This window comes from Haliotis rubra, unplaced genomic scaffold (genome assembly GCF_003918875.1).
Source record: "Haliotis rubra isolate DU_JTF1 unplaced genomic scaffold, ASM391887v1 Scf334, whole genome shotgun sequence".
In the NCBI taxonomy this organism is placed as follows: Eukaryota; Metazoa; Mollusca; class Gastropoda; order Lepetellida; family Haliotidae; genus Haliotis; species Haliotis rubra.
In genome coordinates, this window is record NW_025767007.1 from 429,338 (window position 1) to 456,590 (window position 27,253).

At 37.6% G+C, this 27,253-nt stretch overlaps 1 protein-coding gene across 1 annotated transcript in view; it reads right to left on the minus strand.

The window, feature by feature from the left end:
• The window catches only part of LOC124284332 (sodium bicarbonate cotransporter 3-like), a 130,901-nt gene extending 105,378 nt beyond the window's left edge, over positions 1–25,523 (minus strand). Inside the window, 2 exon segments of the mRNA XM_046720416.1 lie at positions 5,837–5,926; positions 25,320–25,523. The gene's annotated coding sequence lies outside the window, so the exon portion shown is untranslated.
• Between the last annotated feature and the right edge of the window lie 1,730 nt (positions 25,524–27,253).

Consider the following 27,253-nt stretch of genomic DNA (forward strand, 5'->3'; position numbering starts at 1 on the left):
TATTCCCATGGAGAACAAGTACAAGGTCAAAGACACTGACATCCATGATTCATGGAATTGCCATATTACCTACACACTTTTATATTCATGAGTACAAAAACCTGTCCATATTTTTTCAAATTAAGTGGACTGAAAATTACCTGAAAGATTTCAGAAAATCCTGGTGTTGTTACCGAACACGTGCTAACCTTTGTCTACGAAGCCGATTGGTTCAAACTGCACGATTCAAATATCAAGGTAATCAGCATTTCGAAATTCCTTCATGGCAAATTGTGGTAAAATGTTAACACAACAGCAGCCACATAAATCAAATGTTACGACATGGAACAAATAAATACTGTCAGACACATGCCCTAACAAACCAGGTCAAAGATATAAAACCTTAACTGAATGACCATAGATCACACGATATGCTTGTCATTTGTGTTACATAACACATCTGCCTGTCATCATTCGTGAAAACAATACCCACGTATCTACATTTTAGCATTGCATAAACATCATGTATCATAATAACCATGGTGAAATATTTTATGTATTCACATCAGTCAAGGATTAAATTTTTTTTGGATATCTTTCCTCTTTAAATTTTTTTTTTAAACCCAACAACGGAGTCAATCAGTAGCAGACAGGGATATTTGGCATTCATAAATGCAAAGAAAGTGAGTTACATCTTTGAGAGGCATTTTAGAAGTTGGAGTGAGTGAGTGAGTATGGTTTTACCGCTTTTAGCAATATTCCAGCAATATCACGGCAGGGGACACCAGAAATGGGCTTCACACATTGTACCCATGTAGGGTTTTAGAAGTTGGAAGTAGATAGAACAAGTACATATGAATGACAACTTCTTTAATTCTAGAGCACAACGTTTCGATACAGGTACTTGTATCGTTTTCAAGTATGAAAGTGAATTAGTTATGTATGTCATAGCTGGATGATAAATCATAAGCACTGGTAATCGTAAATTACTTCTTGAATTTTTCTGGGTTGTACCAAAAGTTATTCCAATGATTTACAGCATTGCTGTTTCCATACAGCAGTGTTTAAATAACTACACAAGTCATCATAGAACATGCTGAACATCTGACATAAAATTTGATAACTGAACATTATACTCTTCCTACTTCCCTACTGAGGAGAGTTCCTGTCTGGACAGGTTGTGTAACAGGATCGATGAATTATGTGTAATGTACACTTTTCTCTGAACCAAACCTGTTCGGTCAGCTCATTTCAAAATGGCTTTAAACTTCATTTTCATTACAGTTTAATGTTTTTTCCTGAGAAAGGATATACATATATTTTCAGTAGTCTGTAAACGACCTGCTACAAACATGCCATCAACCCTATCATATTATTCATAAAGGGGTAGTACACCAGGAAATGTCATCTGTCTTCCTGAATTTTACATGATGATTAATACTAATAATATCACGGATATCATGGAAAAGTTAAGAAAATAAAACTTTACCAGGATCAGTCTTTGGACGATGTTGAAGATTAGGAATGTCACGATGTCACGATACATAGGGATGTCATTATACATAGGGATGTCACGATACATAGGTTTGATGTCGCGATACATAGGGATGTCATACTACATAGGGATGTCATGATACACAGGGATGTCGCGATACATAGGGATGTCACGATACATAGGGATGTCACGATACATAGGGATGTCACGATACATAGGGATGTCGCACTACATAGGGATGTTGCAATACATAGGGATGTCATGATACATAGGGATGTCATGATACATAGGGATGCCACAATACATAGGGATGTCATGATACATAGGGATGTCACGATACATAACTTTCATGAATCGTTATGCATCACGATACCCATGTCACGATTTGATACATATCACGATACCTATTTTCACAGCATTATAGCGTAAATTTAGTTACATTTTGAACATTAATATTACATATTTTATAATTGTCCATGAAAAGATCAACATTTTTATTTTCAGAGAATAAAAAGTTCTAATTTCCCATCTTTGTGCATGAAACATAATCATTTATAACTCTCATAACATCAAAAAACATAATACAATTGCAAAATGTAAACAATACATAAACATATTTAATTCAATACTTTCAAAACTAAATATTGATAATAATGATACAGTTTTGAATGTATCGATAAAACTTAAAATATGAATGATAATAATGCATTGGCATCCCTATGGAGGACTGTAATACGTTTGCATTTATTAAATCAGATATAAGTTAATATAAAGGTTTATTTATGCCACTTTGAAACATTGTTATCAAAGAAAACTGAGCTCAGTATGATCCCTATATTAACAATAGGCACAACAAATATGTGACAGTAAATCATGTGCATTTCAATCACCAGTCAAAATATGAAATGTCATCCCCACCTGCAGTTTAAATAGTTTATAGGGCAATGCATGTTGTATTTAATACAGAACACAAGGTACACATCTCAGAGAGGGGAATATCTGCATATTCCCCGGGAATATACCTGATAGTTATACACAGTTAAACTATGTAATACTATTACCATACTATTGAGCCACTTATAAAGCAGAAGATTACATACAGGCAATGACATGACCTCAATATCACAGGAAACATGTCAATGCGCATTCAACCTGCATTCTCAACTCCATGAGAATCACACAAACCTAACTGCCTCTTACATATAATTTTACATCTAATCCTACTAGGTACCCATTTCTGCTGGGTGAAGAGGAAGGTTTGGAACATTATCTACAAAAGACATCGTTCTTTTATCAGTGTCCTGCCACTCATTGTGGCTGAATTTGACTGGATTGAAATCCGTTTGTCTTGTTTGTTACACCCAGCAATATATCAGTTATATCACAGCAGTCTGTGAATATTGAGTCCTAATGATTGATATCATGAAGAACATCATACAGCATACAACACTGGGGTATATGATACACTATCAACCAAGTCACCTGATAGGCTTCAATGGACCTACAGTAACTACACCAGAATCCCCACCCAGGCCTTTGAGTCAAGCATAGCACCAGTCAGATCATGGAGGGTACATAACATAGGATAAAATTTCAAACTCACTTACATCAAGTTTCACGGTTAAGAACCACTTCTTGGCAGGATGTAAAGCCGTTCATTATTTATGTGTTTCAGGAACACCCACAAAATCATGAACTCATTGAATAAGACATCGTACAGACCCAATTGTTATAATCCATTTAACATGTTCAATAATTCAGGTGTCTGTTTAAAAACTCTTTTCATCAATACAAATCCTTGACGTAGTGTTACATACACCATGACAAAATCTGGATCTAATTTCATTACACAAAGAACATTGCAGGAGAGTCTCAGTCTCAGACTGCTGTCTTCCTTGAGTAAGTGAGTCAGTTGAGTTTAATGTAGCTTAGTGAAGTTTTTTTCAGTTATATCACAGTGTGTCATGCCTGATTGTTTCTCGGTTTGTCAATACCATACCTGTGTCTTACATGACACAGATGTGTCTTATAGGGCTCCAGATAAGAGCCGTATCAGCGTATGTGCGGACATAAAATAAGCACGATACGGTAGGAAATAATTTAGAAAACGTAGCAGATACGCACCACAGCAAACGGTCTTAGATTCATTTACAGACGTATTTATCTGAAAAAGTATTGTTTTATTGTTTATTGACCTGTTTACACAAGAGTAGCAATGTTGTGATGCATAAACGAAACACAAGATTACTGATACGCCATTAAATTCCATTCACTACTCTAAATGTACTCTTATTGTTTTCCAGGGCCTAAATTTTCTAAGCTCTATTAGCGCTAAGATAGTCATAAGTTAATGTTAGGGTATGGCACTTACGACTATATTAGTACTAAGAGAGCTTCGAAAATCTAGGCCCTGTACTCCTGTATTGAAAAATTAAGGAGTACGTTCTCCTGATCATGAAAATTTATCTGGAGCCCTGGTATTATATTAATAGCAGGTAAATCAGGGCTTCTGAAAGGAGAGTGAGTAAATCAGGTTAATATTTTTATCATTACTGACAAAGGTCTTTGTTCGGTTGATGTGTATCACCACATTCAGCATTATTCCAGCTATATGACGGCATCTGAAAATGATCGAATCTGAACTAGACATTCCAGTGATCAATATCATGAGCATCAATCTACACAATTGGGATAAGATGACGTGTCAACAAACCATGGGTCGCTGAAGACCAATTTTAAGCGGGATCTTCAGGGGTGTACTGACAAATGACAGCAAATACTCACAATCAGCTTCACAATGTGTTTACATAGAAGTAGACACGTTCTGCACATGCAAGCACTGGATAATTGTTTTCCATCACCACTGACCAAAGATCACAAGGTGACACTGACTCTATAAAATGTGGAATATCATCTGAAACCATTTACTGTTCACAGTGTTCCAAAACAGGTCAAAAAAGCACAACTACAATGAAATCTCATTAAATTAGGTCAATGAATATTCATCAAGCTCATAGGAAGTGCATTGACAAGACCTTGTAAAATATAATCACCCAGATATGCAATATTCACGACACTGTACAAGGCAAAACTGTAACTGTGGAATAAGATCAATTCAATACTTTAATAGTATAATGGTGGAAAATCAATTCAAGATGAAGTGAACATTATATTTGGCAAGACAGTATGAATATTCTACATATTCTAATCAGGAACATCCTATCCGTCTGTAGTATCACTACGCAATAGAATGACATTAATCACTCAGCAGTTACAGGATATATAGCAATCTCACTGTGATATCGCATGTATAGGCAATATACAGAGATCATCAAATATAGGTTCCACTATTTCTGTATATCTTTAACAATGTTTCTACTGTCTATCATTCGTAACATATGTTATATTTGAGATTACATTTTCGTAATAAAGTACAGATTCTAGCACTTTTGTTGGGTTGAGTCAATCAAAAAAAAGTACTAGAATCTGTACTTTATTACGAAAATGTAATCTCAAATATAACATATGTTACATTTGACCACTTTCCAAATGGCATTGTGTATTCAGTCTATCATTCATCAACCTGCTGATGCTGCATAATATAAGATGTTACTATTAAGTGAAATTGTAGCTCACCTGAATATGTAATCAACAGTTTAAAATGTTTAAAACATGGACATGTATAACAGTTTCGTCAGCAATAATTATCTACATAATTACCAGCGACTAACATGTGACAACAATAAGCAATGACCAGATCAAAATATAATGTCATCACAAGCAGAAACAAAAGTTCAGTTTTTCGATATCCCTGTTGAGAGGCTATGTGGAAATCAGACTGAACGTCTTGAATTGGAAGGAGGTCACCAGTGGAGGGAGTGAGTGAGTGAGTGAGTGAGTTTAGTTTTACGCCACACTCAGCAATATTCCAGCGGTCTGTAAATAATCAAGTCTGAACCAGACAATCCAGTGATCAACAGCATGAGCATCGATCTGCGCAATTGGGACCGATGACATGTGTCAACCAAGTCAGCGAGCCTGACCACCCGATCCAGTTAGTTGTTTCTTGTACGACAAACACGGGTAACTGAAGATCACTATTCTAACCCGGACCTTCATGGGTAGAACAAGCAGGTGAAGTTTTAGGTTCACTGGTCCAGTAGTTTTATGGAAGACATTTTCAGACAACAGATGACACACACCAAATTGGCCACTAAATTTCAAACAAATGATCATCATCTGATTGCACAAGGACAATGTCTCTGGTTCTTTCATTGTATTCACAACATGCATTATGGAGGCTAGATTCAAAAGGAAAGGGGTACACGACTGTGAAGTCTGTTAACATAATGTGACTGTCACCTGTTATAGACTGTTGGACATCACTGCTGTCGGCCTACTCAGCTTGTTAAAATGGTGTCCGTGTGTTCTGGCACCTGTCCACTGTGTTGTCTGCAATACAGAGAATGACGGACATGATGGAATCATCAGACAGCAAGATAAAATACCACGTGTGGAAGTTATGTAAAACATCCCCGGTGAATGCTAAGTGCCAGCACAGCCAAGTCCCAACTGTTTGAAATGTACGAGGGAACTTAAAAATATTTTTTGTTTTCCTGACCTGATTATAATAAGCTATCATAATGATGATCATAGCCATAGTGAGTGAGTGAGTCAGATTAATTTTAACCATTTTTAGCAATATTCCAGCAATATCACAGAAGGAGACACCAGAAATGGGTTTCAAACATTGTACTCATGTCGGGAATTGAACCTGGGTCTTTGGTGTGACAAGCAAACGCTTTAACCGCTTGGCTCCCCCAACGCCCTGATTCTTATCATAAGCTCTCTATACTTAGGGGTTAAACTGACAAAAAGTTGCTTGAACACACAATTCAACTTCACAGTCAAACAATTTGCATGACTGTCTGGCAGACCCTAAAGAATAAATTGAAAAGCAAATGCAACCTCAGCCTACCGTGATTTGGCAAGTCTAGACTACCTACGCTCTTGGCAGAAATTAAGCTTTGTTCAGCTCCATTTGAATGTTACTTATTATTGTGTGGATGTATATATCTTTAAACAAGGCAACTTTATTTTAGGGACTAAAGGTATGTCCACAAACCGGCTGATCCTACAACAACACTGATCCAAGTTCAGCCATCAATTATGCTTAGATATGTGGATAGTTGGTTGAATGAAACTACTTGACTATATAATGAATATCTTAGTGTGAATGACCGAGGGAAATGACTTTAGAGGCACATTCAACAGTATTCTTTTTCAGAATCTGTATTTACCTTCCAGTACTTTTCACATCATCAAAGATGTTTGTTCTTTTTTTAATATCACACAGAGCAATATTCCAGCTATTTGATGCCTGTATGTAAATATTTGAATGTGGACCTAGCAATCCTGTGATTGACTCAATGCATTTTTATCTGTTATTGAGATACAAAGACATACATCTACCAAGAAAACAATCAAATCCTGTGAGACAAAATTTGGTAAACATGATAACAAACGCAAGTAACAATGCATCGAACTATGGAAACGAAAAACTATCGATGCATCGATATTATGTGTGACTATCAATAGTTTAGTAATTGACTTCCGTTGATAAATGTGTAGCACAAAATACAGGAAGTACCAGATACGTTCACTTTGATTTGGAGTTATGCGGCCCTGTTATCTCTTAAACAAACATGGCAGCAAACAAGGCATGCGATTTGGAGTTTGAAATTGTGAATAACAATAAGTTTTAGCTGTTTACTTGATCTGGGTTTCAAGTTTCTTGTCAGTTATTAAAAGAGTGAAGTAGTATACACCCTGGTCCCACCCTTTAACTGGAACATCTGATTAAATCAAATAGATTTTAAAAATACCAAAGTCAAGAAAGGCAAAATTCTGTCAACAGTCACGAAAGTAAACATCATTAAAGGATTCAAAACATGTGACCAGCAAATCATAACTTTAGATCGCGGTGGATGAGCCGACCATTTTAATGCATCAACACATTGATAGCATACTGATTAAGCTAGTTCAGCTGGTTCAGCAAGTACACTCAAACTCAAATGTTACCAGTGTAAACGTAATGCATGTATTCATTCATTCCATGCAACATTTAATGCTGAACAAGCTAGATAAAATCATTAATACATAAACTACATATATAACACATCCAGTGTATAAATGCTAAGTTGTGCATTTCCTTACATAAACCAACAGCTGCCTGTCATTATTTTCATTAGTTCGTGATAGAACATGGTGATCTACCGGTACAAGCATGTTCAGGAGGAAGTGACCTACACTAGGTCGGCTCGTTCAGTGTTTACAAACACAGCTGTTGGTACATGGCCTACACACAAACAAATATTACTTTTTAACAACATACACTAAGTTAAAATATTTACATCATAAACAAACAATATAATAGCAAAAACAAATTCTTCATTCCATTACTTGTTATTGGTGGGTACAATGTGTACTGTGGGGAATTGGTTAAAATCTCATAATTGAAGATCGGTTCATTACAACCGATCAATCATCAAAAATAATTGGTTTGCGTCATTTATGAAATTTTCCTAGTTATTTTTGTTTGCACTAAAACATAGAAAAAAACATGTAGTTCTTTGGGTTGTTTTTTTTCAAATTGCACATCTTTAAAAGAAGACTAGTATGTTAGGAACATAAATGTCTTAGGGTCTTTAAGATAAATTCAATCATGACTTGGAACGAGCTTGTAGTGCTCATGAAATGTAACAGACAAAACCAACCATGTGAAAAATATTGTTAATGCAAAAAGTGTTCCAGAATTGTTTGTGTTCGATAATGAGAAAACATGATAGATTGCTTGGTCGTTCAGTCACTGCGACCAATCTGATTATTTCAATTAATTGGACCACCACTATGAATGTGTGAAGCCTATTTCAGGTGTCCCCTGCCATAATATTTCTGGAATATTGCTAAAAGCATGTAAAACCCAACTTACTCAACTCTCACCAAACTAAATGACAATATTAAGTTACACGATGAAGTCAATAATGATAGGCAAAATGATGTGCAAAATGGTTGAAGCCATCAAGAAAGATAATTGCATATTTCAAACCCAAACTACGTCTAAAATGCAGCTTTCTATTCAGGGTAAATACTGAGCATTTACACAGCTTCTTCGTCAAATGTGATGCAGGTGCCAGGAAAATGGAGATTTACTAAAGGGAGTAAATCAAATATTTTAAAGCAGACTTAAATGAAACTAATCATGAATGCCAAAGGGTCCTTGTCATAGCCACAAGGTAAAACGATGAAAATTTAGGGGTCCCAAGATTCACATGCAAGAAGAAAAGCCATCAAGGTCCTTTTCAGTTTCACCGATGCACTAAATTCATTTAAATTGAAGGATATTTTTTGTAAGATCTTTGAGCCAATACTGGCATGGTCTACTCAATGTGTGGGATCAAGTAAGCCTTGTTGAATTAACTTGTCCTGCTATTATGCAAACAGGTAAAAAACGAGGTTAATTTTTCCATCACACTGAACAATACCTAATTCTGATTTATGAAAATATTTATTACAATCAGGTATCAAATTCAATTTGATGTCTCTAGATAACCTTTTGGCATGGGAATACCTTGATCTTTTGATGGCCTACATATCAATGTATAAAGCAATAGGTCTACAACGATTCACCCAGACTTCAATTCGATTCCATTTTCAATATTGGACCCTCTATTTGATTGTTTTCAATTTTGATTCTTCATACAAGTAGGAATCGTGAAGATCCGGGATAGAATAGGTCTTCAGCAACCCATGCATGTCACAAAAGGCGACTATGCTTGTCGTAAGAGGCCACCAACGGGATCAGGTGGTCAGGCTCGCTGACTTGGTTGACATGTCATCGGTTCCCAATTGCGCAGATCGATGCTCATGCTGTTTATCACTGGATTGTCTGGTCCAGACTCGATTACTTACAGACCACCGCCATATAGCTGGAATATTGCTGAGTGCGGCGTAAAACTAAACTCACTCACTCACTCATACAATAGAAACATCAGAAACTCTCAGAGTCAAATATCAAAATTGTAGGTAAATATCCTAACATGAAATCCTTGTCCAACATATTTTCATTGAATAACATCAGCTTTTAGAAAGTATCTCCATATAAATGATATTTTGAAATTTGCTTAATAAATTACAATATTTCTTATTTTACAATGAAACATAATTTTTAAATCAAAAATGAAATTTATCTCAAATTCTAATAAATTTATCATCTTCAATCTCAATAGCATTTATGATTAATTAATATCATTTGTGAAAAGATTTTGAAGATCTGGATTAGAATTGGTCTTCAGCAACTCAAGTTTATCGCAAGATTCATCTAACAGAATTGGGTGGTCAGACTCACCTTGTACAAGAATGTGAACTATGCGATTGTATGTCTTTCTCAAACTATCAAACACTCCTAAAACTCAATCAACTCTCAAAGAAAGGATAATGAAAAGAACCCCTTTAATGTCATGCTGTACTTTGTACGTTGAAATGTAATCTCTGAAAATTACACACCCTCATTGCTACTCCAAACCAAGAGTTATATAACACAGTGTAAAATCCTCAATGAGATGGTTTTACTACCGAATACATCTAAAATTCTAACAACATACTACTCCACCTGATTTTGAAGGAGTACATATATACATACCTGGCTGTACTAGTGTGACACAAGATCTCACTAGGTCCACACTCAAACAGCCATCCTTCAGGTTGATGGCAATGAATCACACAGAGAGGGTTCAATTCAAGTAGGGATTTCACAAGGGGATAAATAGAAGTAAACTACCTCCAGATTAAGTTGTTAGGGAGTAAACAGTAGCTTATCTCCACTGTGCAAACAAACCAGTCACTTGGAAACATACAGAAGAGTGGACATAAGCTGATATATTTCTTCAACTGGTTTAACATGTTTCAAGAATCTCCTAACTGTGATCTCTTAGACTGTTTGTACCATGATATTAATTTTGTTTGATCTAGAAGTATGTTTTTCACCCTTTCAAAATAATGGTGACACTCAGTAGTATTACAGCTATGTGACAGTTGCATGTGAACAATCAAATAGGAACCATACAATCCCGTGATTGGAATTAGGAACGAGATTTGTCATCAAGGTCCAAAGTGAGTGAGTGAGTGAGTGAGTTTAGTTTTACGCCGCACTCTGCAATATCCCAGCTATATGGCTCCGGTCTGTAAATAATCGAGTCTGGACCAGACAATCCAGTGATCAACAGCATGAGCATCGATCTGCGCAATTTGGAACCGATGACATGTGTCAACCAAGTCAGCGAACCTGACCACCCGATCCGGTTTGTCGCCTCTTATGACAAGCATAGTCGCCTTTTATGGCAAGCACATGGGTTGCTGAAGACCTATTCTATCCCGGATCTTTACGGGTCCAAGGTCCAAAGTCATGCAATCAACCAAGTCATTAAGTCAGACCATCGGATCAACCACGTCAACTCTTATGACCAGCATCCTAGGGTTTGTTTGGTTTCTTGTTTAACGCAACACACAGCAATAGTCCAGCTATGGCGGTGGTCTGTAAATAATAGACGTTGGACCAGACAATCCCAGTGATCAATAGCATGAGCATCTATCTACGTAATTTGGACACAATAACACATGTGTCAACCAAGTCTGCAAGCCTGACCACCCGATCCTGTTAGTCGCCTCTTACGACAAGCATAGGTTACCGAAGACCAATTCAAACCCGGACGTTCACAGGTGGGTAGGTTGAAGGGAATCACTTCAGTAGGGAAACAGGATGATGGCCAACAGGTCCTTGTCAAAAATGATAAGTTTAGGGAGGTTAACATTTAGATACTAGAGCAAGAATTCTCAATCTATTCAAGGAATGAGTATGGTTTTATGTCGCTTTTAGCAATATTTAAGTAATATCATGGACTTGACACATTGTACCCATGTGGGGAATCAAAGCCCCTCTAATCAAGGAACATGTAAAAATACAAATGTGGACAAATCGTATGTTAGATATTTTCCTTGGCATGCTGATAGTGTTCCTTCCTTCATTATAATTACGTCATATTCTGTAAAGACATTTCTAATGAAAACACAAACAGTTTAGCATAATTATACTTTCAGAAATTGTTGTGCTTGATATTAAATTGCATTGCCCCCATAATGTTTGTAGCAAGTTTCATGTTAAGCTTCTGATGGGAATATTCCATGTATGTGTGCTCTAGCATTACTGCTGAAATATCCAAACACAAGAAGCACATACACAACTGAATTGTTAGCAAGCATGCTATAGCATATGTACTAGACCTGCACAAGTCTCAAGGTAATAATTAATAGTATAAATTAAAATTTCTAAAATAACAGACTGTCGTCCTGAGACTGCCCCCTTATCTAGACTTGCCTCTTTAAAGGATAGAATTACTATACATCCATTGGCTTAGCATTCAGTACAGCCTTGGACTGTTGAAGTAAGGCTACATATGTACCTAATCACACATTAAACCTAAATACTAGTAGCTCATAAAAGTGGACCTCAGTATGATCAACAACACACATCGATGACTGACAATTCCCTAAGTCATATATTCACTGATATACTGTTGATACAGTTTATTACATTAACAAGTAGTATGTTAAGTATCAATCCTTCAGACTTTAGTATCTGGACGACCATGACCATAACCTACTTATCTACATCAGATGACAATATATACTCCAGGGAATATAAATCCATAACACCAAAAACTTCAAAGCTACTTCTGTCTGAAAGATTCTTATTGATCTGAACCAGATTCCAATATATATGATAAAATTTCAGGATCAAATCACACGATTCATGTGTTTGACAAATTACATATGTTTAAAACACAATATTCTGTTCGCAATTTCTAAAATATTAGCATGACAATATATACTCCAGAGAATATAAACCCATGAGATCAAAAACTCTAAGCCTACTTCTGTCTATTTGAAACACTCATATATATATGATAAAATTTCAGCATCAAATCATGATTTATGTGTTTTGACACACTACATATGTTTAAAACAGAATATTCTGTTTGCAATTTTAAAAATTAACACAAACTAACCTGGATGAACACATATCCATTTGATTCAATCTGAAATTGGGCCCTACTTATGATGGGGAGATGGAAGCTTGGCCATGCAGCCACAGACTTAAATGTATCATGTAAAAACAATATGGTAAATCATTTATCATGTTTACCATGTTTATTGGACATGCGGGAAACAAATCAACAGCTGTAATTCTATTCCAAATAGACCTTACTGCATACTGACACATTTCAATATCAATAAAAAAACCATTTTCTGTAAATCAGCCCTTCAAGTGAATTAATCAATTTTCGAAATGAAGCTTGAAGGAAGTTGAAATGTGGTTTAAAGTCATGTTCATGGGTTTGGGGTTGTTTTTAGTGTCTGTCTGTTTGAATTATTCTTATCGAATGCAAGTTTTATAATGCTTGCCCACTGCAATACCATCCTGTAATCCGACATTAATAACCCGCTCAAAGACAGTGCAACACCTCTACCCATACCAATACTTGTGTTATTCCCATGATGCTCGGTACCATGCTGATACCGTTTTAAGAGTGTTCTTTTACAACATAGTGAGGGATCAAACAGACAACCTTCCACTCTCCTGCAGATACTTTATCAACTAGACTGACTGAGTTTTGGTTTTTATGCCGCTTTTAGCAATATTCCAGCAACATCACGGCAGGGGGACACCAGAAATGGGCTTCACACATTGGGGATTGAACCCTGGATCTTCGTGGCGAGCCAAGCTTAAAAAGACAAGAGCAAAATTAAGCTAAAAGACATGGTGTCCTCGCCATAAGTCTTAAATATAAAGTTTAAGATCTACAGGTCCTTTACAGTGTTCACAAATAGCGTCTGACCCTCTGACAAATCCAGCAGATTCGCCAACGGTCCGATAGAAGTTTACAACCTGCCGGCCCCAGTGTCTGACTGTATATTTCACAATGACTTTGGCTGAATTTGTTATATATGACATGTGCCACTTGTTTGCTGTTTATAAATCTTATGTTTGTTAATTATTTCAATGTCAATTATAAGGAATATTATATCTGAAATGTGTGTTTAATTTTATTCTTTGGGTCCTGTGCATTTTCAATGGGTATGACAGACATCTGAAACTTACAGGACCCAATGTCCTGTTACATTGAAACACCATTCGTGAACACTGCCTTTTATGCAAATACTGTAAGAGCAAACCACCAGAACCAGGTCTTTACCCAATTTGGTATGCCATTGATGAACGCTGTTGCTTTATTTCATTGAGGGGCAGCGGAGTGGTTAAGGCGTTCAATCATCAGGCCAAATACTTGGGTTCACTTCCCTACATGGGTACAAGGTGTGAAGCCCATTTCTGGTGTAACCCGCCCTGATATTGCTGGAATTGCTAAAAGCAGCGTAAAACTCACTCACTCGCTATATCACTGAATCTGACATAGGGTAATAAATATAGGGAGGAAACTGGTGATTGGCATACAAATATGTGTGGCCAGAAAGATACATCCATCATTAAACCAGTATGGTAAAACATTTATTGGATACTTTGGAACCATCATCTGCAATTCTGTTTCAAACAGACTTTATTTATATTGCAAAATTTCATGAACCATAAAACATTTTCTGCTCTTAATCCTTTAAGAGTAACAAATTAAAAAACACTATGACATATAACTATATCAAGGGTTAATGAGTGAACTCTGTCATACAAGGATTTTACCTCACCTTACAAGTTGGGCCCAGGGGACCCAAACAATTGATTTTAAGTCCTTGCAGGCAATAGGAAGGTCTTGTTGAGTAATGAAATGGTGTAGTGTATTGCATGTGTACATAATTAATCTAGAGTCTGGAATGAATAATGTGGACACAATCAGGCTTGATGGATGGAATAATAATCTTAATAAGTTGTAGATAAAACAAATATTAGTTGCATCCTTTGGGACAATATACTATTTTCTGCATCAATTCTTTATACTTGGGTGCAATAGATGCACATTTGTGCATCATGTAGAATGCTGCTTTCACTCTCAGCGCTCCAAGAACAGGGTTCCTGGCAACAGTAGCTCACCTGTACCACCTGTTGGTAAGGGAAGACTAATTGACGATAGGATGTTACAATGCTGACTTGGCTGGTGATTGTGCACAGTTGTAAACGACAGAAGTGAGGTTCATTAGTCAGGCTGTCAGCATATTGTTACTTTGGTCCACAGTACATTATTGTGTTCTTGTCTTCTTATCTCCTTTTAATGGAGAATCCAGTCCTATTAATACTGACTGACTGACTGAGTTTGGTTTTACGCCGCTTTTAGAAATATTCCAGCAACATCGCGGCGGGGGACACCAGAAATGGGCTTCACACATTGTACCCATGTGGGGATTCGAACCCGGGTCTTTGGCATGACTAGACAACGCTTTAACCACTAGGCTACCCCACCGCCCCAGTCCTATTAATAATTAAGGTTGGCTGGATATACATCATAGAGCTCAATAATCATTTACTAAATATTGATCAATTATCGATAAATATCAGTGAAGCTTTGAGCAAAACATAAAAAAAAGAAATCCAAAAATTCAACAGATTTCATGTCACTGGTGAGTGGTGACACGTTAATGCATGGATTAGTAACAAACATCGTCCCATGAATAAAGACATAACTTTGTGCATTGTGTGTAAATTACTTTACTGCCTCACAATAGTTTACATAAAATATTAGCAATGACTTTGTCGATTTTTACATCCAGCCCTACTGATGGTTACATATGTAGTATTCACAAAACTCATTTAGAGTCAAAGGGTCCGTGTCTGGCATTAAAGTTGCATGTTACACGTTGACAGGGTCCCTGGACTATAAAACTAGGGAAGTAAACCTCAAACAACCCCTCAATTTTCGAATACAACAGATAGCCCTCTTTTCATTTCTGACAAGACCTGCGAAGATCAGGTTAGAATTGATTTTCAGTAACCCATGCTTGTCGTAAGAGGTGACTAACGGGATTGGGTGGTCAGGCTCGCTAACTTGGTTGACATGTCAACGTATCCCAACTGTGTAGGTCGATGCCTATGCTGTTGATCACTGGATTGTTTAGTCCAGATCGCTGCTATATAAGCTGGAATATTGCTGAATATGGCGTTAAACAAAAATAATAATAATAATGTGTCCATTTATATAGCCAAACTCCACACTAGGCATGCTCATAGCGCTAACAATCAAGGCACAGCACATTATTACCCCGGATAACCCAAGCTGCCTGTTAGGCTAGAAGGTTATAGTCATATGACTTTTCCACGGTACCCATTTTCCTGCTGGGTGAACAGAGACAATTTTGAACAAACTCACTTGCCTAAGGTGAGACCACATGTGTCACATGTGCTTAGTTGTGGGGCAGGACTCAAGTCCTTGAAACTCTCAAGAGTCAAGCTGCCAAACATGGTCACCCATCCAAGGACTCTCCGAAGCTCGGCGGCTGCTTAACTTCACCGATTTGTGACCTGAGCTTTGAGCAAAACAAACTGCCTCACAATAGTTTACATAAAATATTAGCAATGACTTTGTCGATTTTTACATCCAGCCCTACTGATGGTTAGATATGTAGTATTCACAAAACTCATTTATAGTCAAAGGGTCTGTGTCTGGCATTAAAGTTGCATGTTAAACGTTGACAGGGTCCCTGGATTAAAAACTAGGGAAGTAAACCTCAAACAACAACCTCAAATTTCGAATACAACAGATAGCTCCCTCTTTTCATTTCTAACAAGACCTGCGAAGATCAGGTTAGAATTGATTTTCAGTAACCCATGCTTGTCGTAAGAGGCGACTAACGGGATTGGGTGGTCAGGCTCGCTAACTTGGTTGACATGTCAACGTATCCCAACTGTGTAGGTCGATGCCTATGCTGTTGATCACTGGATTGTTTAGTCCAGACCGCCGCTATATCGCTGGAATATTGCTGAATGTGGCGTTAAACAAATAATAATAATAATGTGTCCATTTATATAGCGCCAAACTCCACACTAGGTATTCTCATAGCACTAACAATCAAGGCACAGCACATTATTACCCCGGATAACCCAAGCTGCCTATTAGGCGCTAGAAGGTTATAGTCATATGACTTTTTCCACCGGGTACCCATTTTCCTGCTGGGTGAACAGAGACAATTTTGAACAAACTCACTTGCCTAAGGTGAGACCACATGTGTCACATGTGCTTCGTTGTGGGGCAGGACTCAAGTCCTTGAAACTCTCAAGAGTCAAGCTGCCAAACACGGTCACCCATCCAAGGACTCTCCGAGCTCGACGCTGCTTAACTTCACCGATTTGTGACCTGAGCTTTGAGCACAGGACCACGCGCCGCCACAACAAACTAACCAACCAACTTTACCCAAGATCAGAATACATGTTGGTTTATATACAATACATAATTCATATTGCTCCACACAAACTGCATCTGTCATGCCACAGAAGCCTGCATACACCTGAACGTGAACATCATCTGCTGTGGATTACTCGGTTAAAGACAGGCAGTTTCAGATTTCTTTCAACGGCAGTGTTCATATTATTAATTCAGTAGAAGAAAAGCCACAAACCATTGGCGGATCCAGAGGGGGGTTCAGGGGGTTCAACCCCCCCCTTTTGAAAATGACTTAAGACCACATTGAAGTTTTGTATTGGCGGAGCCCTGAACTCCCCCCCTTTTGAAAATTCCTGGATCTGCCTATGCAAACATATGCTAGATTTAGGTTCTGCAAACCACAGTGTGGTTGAAAACTGTACATTTTGTACAACTGTACAAGTTTACTGACAAAGCTCAATATCTAGTAACAGGCTATGATTTGGGACAAAATTCATAACAATCTGTTCCAAACACTTCTGCGATGTATTGTGATTACCAGCCCAAACAATGCCCTTAGTAAAAATCGCAGCAGAAGTTTGAGTCAGGTGGAATATTGATAGCAGTTCTTACAAGACTAACAGACTTTTAACAAGCTCACATACTGCACAGTATATTTCACTTACGCACACTGGTGGAATTTTGTTTTAAAAAAATGGATAGCAGTTCTTACGAGACTAACCGACTTTTTTAACCAGCTCACAGGCTGCACAGTATATTTCACTTACACACATTGGTGGAATTTTGTTAAAAACAAGCACTGTCACTAAGGTGACATAATCCCATGCCGCAAATTATCAAATCAAACTTAAAAAGTAATGAAAGTTTAAGATGAAATTAAATGTCAACACAAACATGACCAGTCAACCTCTCTTGATATCTTGCACTTCAGTTGTTCAAACACAGAAATATTTTCAAGACTGACTTTGACCTTGACATGAATGTCATAGTGTATGAAATATGCAAAAGTGGTACTAAAGAAATTGCTTATTGAAACACATTCAAGGGAAGTCTTGAAAGTCTATGAAGAAAATCCAGTGAATTCAGGTTAACATGCTGAAACCTTCAAAGTGTCGCAGTGACCTCTAAAATTATGTGAAGGTCACCAAAATTGACTGGGCCCTGCGCCTTCATTAGATGAAGCTTGGTGTGAAACATGAAAAAAATCCAGTGCATGGTTTTTGCGATATCTTGCTGACTACAGTGGACTCTGTCAATACCGCCTCTGTAAACACCGCACTCTGTCTACATCGGCACAAAGTTTCAGTCCCGCAGAAATGCACGCTATTATCATTTAGAAACTTCTGTAAACATCGCATCTGTCTATTCAGGATATCGGCATTGTTTTTCAGTCCCAACTAACAAGTTGTTATGAAAACGGATCTGTAAAACCGCACATGAAAGACGGCGTAACCCTTTGATGCAATTAGGTCCAAAATGATGTAACAACACAATTCGCTGACTGAGATTATTCAGAAACGGGAAGTGTTAATCAGTATCCTGTTAATCGGGTGAGTGGTAATGTAACACTTACCCTGAGTAATTAATACATGTTGTGGGCAGTTTGACTGTATAAACAAGCAAGTGTTTACATTTTGTTGATTCAAGGGTATTGACTCGAGATTATTCAGAAACGGGAAGTGTCAATCAGTTTCTTGTTAATTAGTGAGGGGCACGCGTCACTTACTAGAGGCTTAATCGCTTGATGGCGGGTATCGCTCAAAGCTCTGAACATCAACAATATCACTGTACCTTTGCCGAGTATTTTCACATTTGTAAGAAGCGATTTTATTGGATAAAATTTGGTTTCTAACGACGCTTTTCACTAGACTCTGCTTATAAGGGTCGGATTGGTCAAAATCAGACACGTGACCTAAGCAGCCAATCATATTATGGAAATGGATACCGGTTTTGGGTAAAATAATGCTATTCTGAACATATTAAGAAAGACATCGCTACTATATACGTAAATTATGGAACGTATTGGACATATCGCGGCTAGGTTATGGCCTATGACAAAAATGCTTCATGCATATATTTTCACATTAAGCATCGGTCCAAGGCCAAGACAGAGGCGGTGAAAGCCGAGATGTAACTTGTCAGTGACTTGACAAAAGTATGGAAATAGTAATTTTATATGTACGTTTGACAACTTTTATGAATGTTATTGTTGATTTCAATTTATTTAATGATTTCCTCGATGTTTGAAACATCGCTATTTTTGCTCTTTGCTCTATTGTAGACCCGCTGCTGAAGCATAAACAAGAATCGCTTGTTTTTAATAACATTAGCGAAAAATAGTTTACAATTTTAATTCTGCCGATAATATATGATCAGTTGAAATTTAATAAGAGATTTCAGACATTTTTATTTGATTTAAACAACATGAATGTGCATTCAGACACTGCCTTGTTTCTTATTCAAACATCTTGATAATGCTAAAGTGACAGTAACGACAGCTTAACTTCCGTGTGCGTGCAGGCCATAAGTTTAACCTAGTTAAACCGCACTCTGTCAAAACCGCATTTTATTTGGTCCCGACTGATGCCGGTATTGACAGAGTACACTGTATGTTAACATGCAATTTAACATGCTGAAATCTTCAAAGTGTCTTTGTGACCTTGAAAATTAAGTGAAGGTCACCAAAATCGACTGGGCCTTGCACTTTCCCTAGATGAAGCTGGCGTCTAATATGGAGAAAATCTAGTGAATGGTTCTTGAGGTATCTCACTGACAAGCATAACATGCAGGTTAATATGCTGAAATCTTCAGTGTCACCATGACCTTGAAAATTATGTGAAGGTCACCAAAATCGACTCGGCCCTGCGCCTTCCCTAGATAAAGCTTGGTGTTGAATATGAAGAAAATCTAGAGAAAGGTTCTTGAGATATCTCGCTGACAAGAGTAAAATGTTAAAGTCCCCTTGTGACCTTGAAATAAAGGTCAAGGTCACCAAACCTGACTGGGCTCTTTCTTATACTGTGATGAACCTAGGTACCAAATATGAAAAGAATCTAGTCAACGGATCTTAAGATATTCCAATTCGTACGTACGGACGGCGCCTAATACTATATCCTCCCAAATCGTGATGGTGGGTATTTCTGTGCTATGTGTACTTTTCTATAACAAGTCAATGAAAATCTTTAGTCTGTATTTGATCTTTAGCTGAATATGCTAATACTGCCTCACAGTTTATAAGTCACCCACCCTGTTTACCCAGCCTTGTGCTAAAGTAAAGCCAATGAGCTGGCTTTGTGGCTGATAATACAGCAGGGTAAATATAATATGTGCCAGGCTGACTTGACTGTCCACTTGATGGGAATATCAGGAAGGGGACACGTGTATGGCTAACTCTTACCTTATCAAACTGGTGAGTGGCCACACCTTGCAACTGTATCTCTATCTGACAGGATATTTCTCCTCTGGACAAGAATGGGTCACATGTTACTGACCTAGTCGGAACTGACCCAGTTGTTTCTCACTGCTCATATAGATATAGGTTAAATGGGTTTTGTAATTATAAAACTGACACCATCACTTTAATGTGTTAATAAATATTCCTTCAACATTCTCACATGGTCTCATCAGCTCCTTCTATGTCCTTTATCTGCTCATATATCAGTCATAGCCCATAATTGATGTCATTAACAATGCAAATGATAATTAAGGTTTCAGAGAATCCGTTACATTTGAACACTGAAAACATTACATGTGTATTTTATTAATCTACACACACATGCACATATGTGCACGCATGCACCCCCACACACGCACGCACACTACCTCTTTTTCCCGAGGCAAGGGAGATAACTTACTATTTTAATTCTTGTTCCCACACTTAACAAAATAAGAAAATTTAACTTAAGCTAGCACTACCAATGTGTGAAATTTACACTGGTCCTGTGGTCCCTGGCTAGTAAAAATTCATCAGGACCACTAAATGACAAGTTTGCAAATTGCAGTGGTCCTGGTGGCCAGTGAATTTTGTATGGACAGTTAAGCAAATCTACGACTGTTATTTTGGATCAGTGAAGCACAGACAGGACCACTAATTATTGTCCACTCACTGGTCCTGTTGTCTGGTGGGAAATATTGAAAGGTTTCTTTCCCTGCTTAACACAAAACAATTAAAAATCAAAACAAAAGTCTCTTTAGTTTGAATTTCAGTTCAATAAAATGAATACGACAAAACTCACAGAGATTCCCCTTGTTGCGAAGTCAGATATGTGGGTTTCAAGTTGATGTGAAGAATATAAGTTTCTGCATCTGTCAAGCACATTCTATGTTCCAGAGAGAATTCCAATCCCCCTTGGTTCATAAACTCTCTCTTTCCATGCGATATGGCCACTTAGCTTATTACCAAAATCAATAAAGAAAATGCTGTCAATTATAGTAAGTAAACAGGCTGTTTTACCATGGTGTACAGTCTGAGTGAACAAGTTAATCTCATTATCAGCCCATCACCAACATTGCTGCTCTCATATCACATTCTCTTTGTTTCCTGTTTATCTGAGTTTCCATTGTTCAAGAAAAGCATTGTTGTACTGATCTACATTTCTGCAGAAATATATGTCCAATGTTAGTGAAAATGTGAATTTTCAAACTTGACACAAGCTGGAGACAAATCTGACTATACTGAAGGAGTATGTTTATATCACTTGACTTGTTTATAATAAAATGGGGCAATATGTCTACCATATTTCTCAATGAAAATAATACAAGAAAGTTTAGTTTTACGGTTTGGTAAGACCCATGAGCACGGGTCTGCTGCTGACAAACCGAGACATAATCAAGGGAAATTTGAGATCCAAACCCACATTCAGACTATTTATGACATTACAAAGTAACACAACTATATGCAGCACCTTAAACTATGAGTAACACAAACCCCAGAAATTCCTTGGAGAGATGTATGTTCCATAGGGACATTGATCTTCAGTAACCCATGCTTGTCGTAAGAGGCGACTAACGGGATCGGCTGGTCAGACTCGCAGACTTGGTTGACACATGCCATCGGTTCCCAATTGCACACATTGATGCTAATGCTGTTGTTCATTGGATTGTCTGGTCCAGACTAGATTATTTACAGACTGCCGCCATATAGCTGGAATATTGCTGAGTGCAGCGTAAAACTAAACTCACTCACTCACTCCATAGGAACAACATGTTCTTGTAATTTGTATCATCTAGGAATTATGATTAAATGAATATTCATTTCCTTGGAGACATGAAAGTTTATCAGGCCCATAACACAACTCCAATCCATCTTGTCATCGTAAACTTAATTTGTTACAAAAATGTCCCACCACAGGCAGTATTCAACTGGTGACGCTGATTGTGTGTCAAGTCAAGACTGAATGCCTACTATATTGCAGTCCTGGTCCTATTAATAGAAATAACTGCATCAAACAAAGAGCCCTCAGAAGATGACAAATCCCCCTGGCCCCCATAAATTTGAAAGAACAAATCAACTGACAGTTACTTAAAGTCCAACTTGATTTTTTGGGACTAAGTCCGAATCGTTTCCAAGGAAATCATAAAAAATAAAAATGCCAAAAATCTGCAAATAGCAAAAGGCAATACTTCAAGATCTGTTTGATATATATGTAAAGTCTTGTAGAAAGATATTGAACGGTTTTCGAGTTGTGATCCGGAAACAAAACACACCCCTCCGTTTTGAGATTAAGTCCACATCATTTCCATGGAAACCAAGAAAAATAAAAATGACAAAAAACAGCAAATAGCAAAAGGCACCACTTTGGGATCTGCCTCACATATCTGCCAAGTTCTGTTGAAAATTATTAAACGGTTTTCTAGTTGTGTTCTGGAAACGAATGTCACCCCTCCCTTTTGAGATTAAGTTCAACTTGTTTGAAACCAAGAAAAATAAATATGACAAAAATCTGCAAACACCACTTAAGGTTCTGATTGATATTATCTACCAAGTTTTTTTGAAAAATATTGACAAAACAAATCTCTCCTTTTTGAGACCAAGTCCGAAGCGTTTCCATGGAAACTGGGAAAAATACAAATGCCAAAAATCTGCAATTAGCAAAAGGCACAACTTTAGGATCTGTTTGGTATATCTACCAAGTTTTGTTGAAAACTATAGAATGGTTCTTGAGTTATGCTTCGGAAACGAAGCCCACCCCTCCCTTTTGGGACTAAGTCCGAAACGTTTTCATGGAAACCGGGAAAAATAAAAATGCCCAAAATCTGCAAATAGCAAAAGGCACCACTTAAGGTTCTGTTTGATATATCTACCAAGTTTTGTTGAAAACTATAGAATGGTTCTTGAGTTATGCTTCGGAAACGAAGCCCACCCCTCCCTTTTGGGACTAAGTCCGAAACGTTTTCATGGAAACCGGGAAAAATAAAAATGCCCAAAATCTGCAAATAGCAAAAGGCACCACTTAAGGTTCTGTTTGATATATCTACCAAGTTTTGTTGAAAAATATCGAACGGTCTTTGAGTTATGCTCCGGAAACAAAATGATTACGGACGGACGGACGAGGCGACGACTATATCCCCCCGCATTACATGCCGGGTGGGATAAAAAACAATATATGTACATTTTTTCCTTACTATGATTCTTTAGTTCCATGACTTAACTTGAAACAGAAAAACATGTTGAAAATACACATGGTTCATAAACTGATCCTTGCTGTAAAAAGTTCCAATGCTGGTAATATTAGTAAACAAATATTGAAAACTCTCAACATCGAAAGGCTTATTCAATAACATTATATGTAAAGATGACACCAAAGTGATCACAGCGACCCTGCTGCTTGTAGAAAGTGATCACAGCTGGTAAAAACCCTGCTGCTTGGAGATGTCACAGAGTTTACTGTTTCTCAGGTGTATCTGGTTATTCCGGGACAAGACAAAAAATGTTTCACAATTACGTCATCATACTACTTCAAACAGGAACAATGATTTCTGTTCAATTCCAGTGGATCAAAACATTACAGACACACTTGCATACTGCTGCTTTCCAGAGATTTTACCCTGTTTGGAATAATAAAAATGATGATTTATTTGAAACAAATACAAACATAACTGTTACCAAGTGGAAACCTTGCATTTTCAAATAAATATTTTAAAAAAAATATTTTTTTCTTGAATAGACAATTGATTAATATTGAATAATATTGATATTATTTTCTACTGTAATAAATCCCAAAACAGATACACAAAATTTGCTTTGAAGTATATTCTTGGAATGTCCTATCATGATTTTGAGTACATCATGGACATTATTTGGTAAGAGTTCCGCCCGTAATCCCCGCTTGAAATGTATTCTGTTTATTCTGATTATTTCAGGGGTTAGGGTTTAGGTTAAGGGTTTATATTTAGCATTATGTTAGGTTTAGGTTTAGGGTTACGGTAGGCTATGTTAGGATTAAGGTTCCGGTTACGGTAGGCTTTCTAAAAAAAATCCATGTATTCTTACTATAAATCTTAGGCATAGAATGATAAAAAACCGGGGTTACGGGCGGAAATCTTTCCCATTATTTTTTTTATATTTTAGGGTTAGACTTATGAGTAAACCATTTATTTTAAAAGTCTTATCCTAAATAACAAAGGATTATGACACCCACAGTACAAGACTATTGTATATACATCTTCAACAATAACCTAACCAAAAAAAGTCATTCATGGAGTTTACATTTTTCCTAAGCCTATAAGGTATTTCATCATCACGAATCAAAACACTGACGACATGTACACACCTGGCATGAATGGAAAAGGTCACCGTCACCTGTCAAATCCGGACATGAAAATATAGTTTATACCATGGATATTCATTTCACAGAGCCTGTGAATAATTCAAGACTCTAAAAACGCACAAATTATTCTGACAGTGAAGCGTGAATGTAAAACTTCTGTCGCGCTCCGATCAGCTGTTGGTAAACACAAAGCCAGGCGGGTAGCTGGGTCATCACGAACCTTCGCCACGGCGATCACCCGCGGAATGAGTGGGCCGGAGAGGTCCGCGTGCTGTTAACACTTATGTCTGAACGTATGGAATTGCTAATTTATACCAGTTCAACAGAAAAATCCCTGCCAAACAAGCATGTACAAAAGAAATACACGTCAATACAACATACACTCCCTGTACCTAAACTGAACTCGAACGAGCGAGTCAATGGAAGGTCGGCATTGGAAAATAACAATATTCGATTTTTTACGAAGGTCGATGTCTTTCGGGAGTGAAAAAAAATACATTTCGCGATCGGTGATTACCTTGTAACCAAATGTCTTCACCGAAGTCCTGTGTTTCGGGTGGGTGAATGAGAACACCCTGTTTGGAGTATAGGCGTCCAAAGAACACCACGAATACCAAAACAACCTTGAGGTGAACTTACCTCACGTTTTTAGCGCTTCCGCACTGCAGCCGACTGTCATGCGCACTGATTGTTATCGAAAGCCATATGGAAGATCAATACAGACACATTCCCTACGAAACGGAGAACGCAAGCACTTGTTCATCTTTCCTCTAAACTCATGTACTGTTTGATTACGGGTCTTGACGATGTAGTATTGCTCACGCATAGTGTAGGCAGCTATATACAAACAAAGACAGACGCGATATGAGGCTAATATTTGCGTTCAGCTGTGACCGTATATCGTTTATTAGCAGTCCACAGTGCGGAACATTTATGCAACGCTAATCAATCCTGGTCATGTAGTACACTTCTACTGCTAGTCAGTACTTGCGTAATGCTTACATTAACAAGTGTTGCAGTACATCAACACAAATTCAAATGGTATATTCCATCTTATCAGAAATGAAAGCACAATTCGCGAGACGGGGAATTGTCTGAACAGGGTTCCATACAATATTTATATCGGCACCAAGCACTGCCTCTGACGTCAGGATTGCCCTATGACGTAGGCAGTCCATGGGAGATTCTGGTAAATCTGAAGTAAATACAAAATAATAACGCGGATGTTACAAACACAGATTCGCGGGTTTGTAAACGGTACATCAGGCACACAAGAAGATTGGTCTCAAAAACGTCAGGCGCCCCGGGGATGTTGTCGCACCACATTCATTTCCAAACATAACAAATTAGCACCACCGTACAACATTATTGACTTGAACAAGTTACATGAAAAACAACTAAACCGGAATTAAAAAATAGTATTAACGTATGGCAAAATCAGTTCAGCTGGATAACCGTGTACCCTCAAGCCAACGCACAATTGCAAATTCCTTTCTCAGAAAAGTCACTGAAAACGATGCATTGAGACCAATTTGTTTGATGTTAATTTAAGTGATCAAAAGAAAATAACTAGACATAACTTATGAACCCAGTTTGGCGTGAGATTGATCAGTTTTGTCGTGAGATTGATCAGTTTTGTCACGAGATTTATCAGTTTGTCGTGAGATTTATCAGGTTTTTTGTCACGAGATTTATCAGTTTTGTCGTGACATTTATCAATTGTCGTGAGATTTATCAGTTTTGTCGTGAGATTTATCAGTTTTGTCCATTTTTGTCGTGAGATTTATCATTTTTGTCGTGAGATTATCAGTTTTGTCCAGTTTTGGCGTGAGATTTATCAGTTTTGGCGTGAGATTTATCAGTTTGTCGTGAGATTTATCAGTTTTGGCGTAAGATTTATCAGTTGTGGCCCAGAGCCTGACATGATTAATAACATGCTTGAGCCTGAAGACAAAGGCGTGGAAGTTGGCTGGTATGTACCATATGCACGTGTAGAACCCTGCACAATGAAGTATGAAATATCTGCTATATCTATATATCTAGATCCAGAACAAGTGAGAGATTGATACTTAACAACTGCTTGTATATATGTAGTTGTACGAGATGCAAAACGTAAAGTCGAAGGAAGTGTGTTTATTGTAAACAAATATAAACGGTTCATGCCGTAACAGAAATGTGTGATTATTTCCTTTCATTTTAAATGATTACTGATAGTCATGCAGACTAATCACAAAGTTGCCATTTGATTCACTGACGTCACGATTGAAAAGGACGCCACAGTAATAGATTCGACCTTCGTGACCTAGCGCCTTATCAAAATCTCCGTAGCCTATGAGTTCGTGATTCTCGCGGGTAGTTTCTCTCGAATTTAATGAATATTTTTTTAGTTAAAGGGAGAAACACGGAATCACTACGCAGGGGCATGCTTTGTTTCCAATCTAGCGGCTACGTTTCTCGTTCAACCAACAAAGAAAGCGACATTTGGGATGAGTTACTGTTTAACGTCACACCGGCAATCCGTCAGTAATATTAGGGTCTCTCACGTTTTGGCTAGTAAGAAGCGAGAAAGTGCA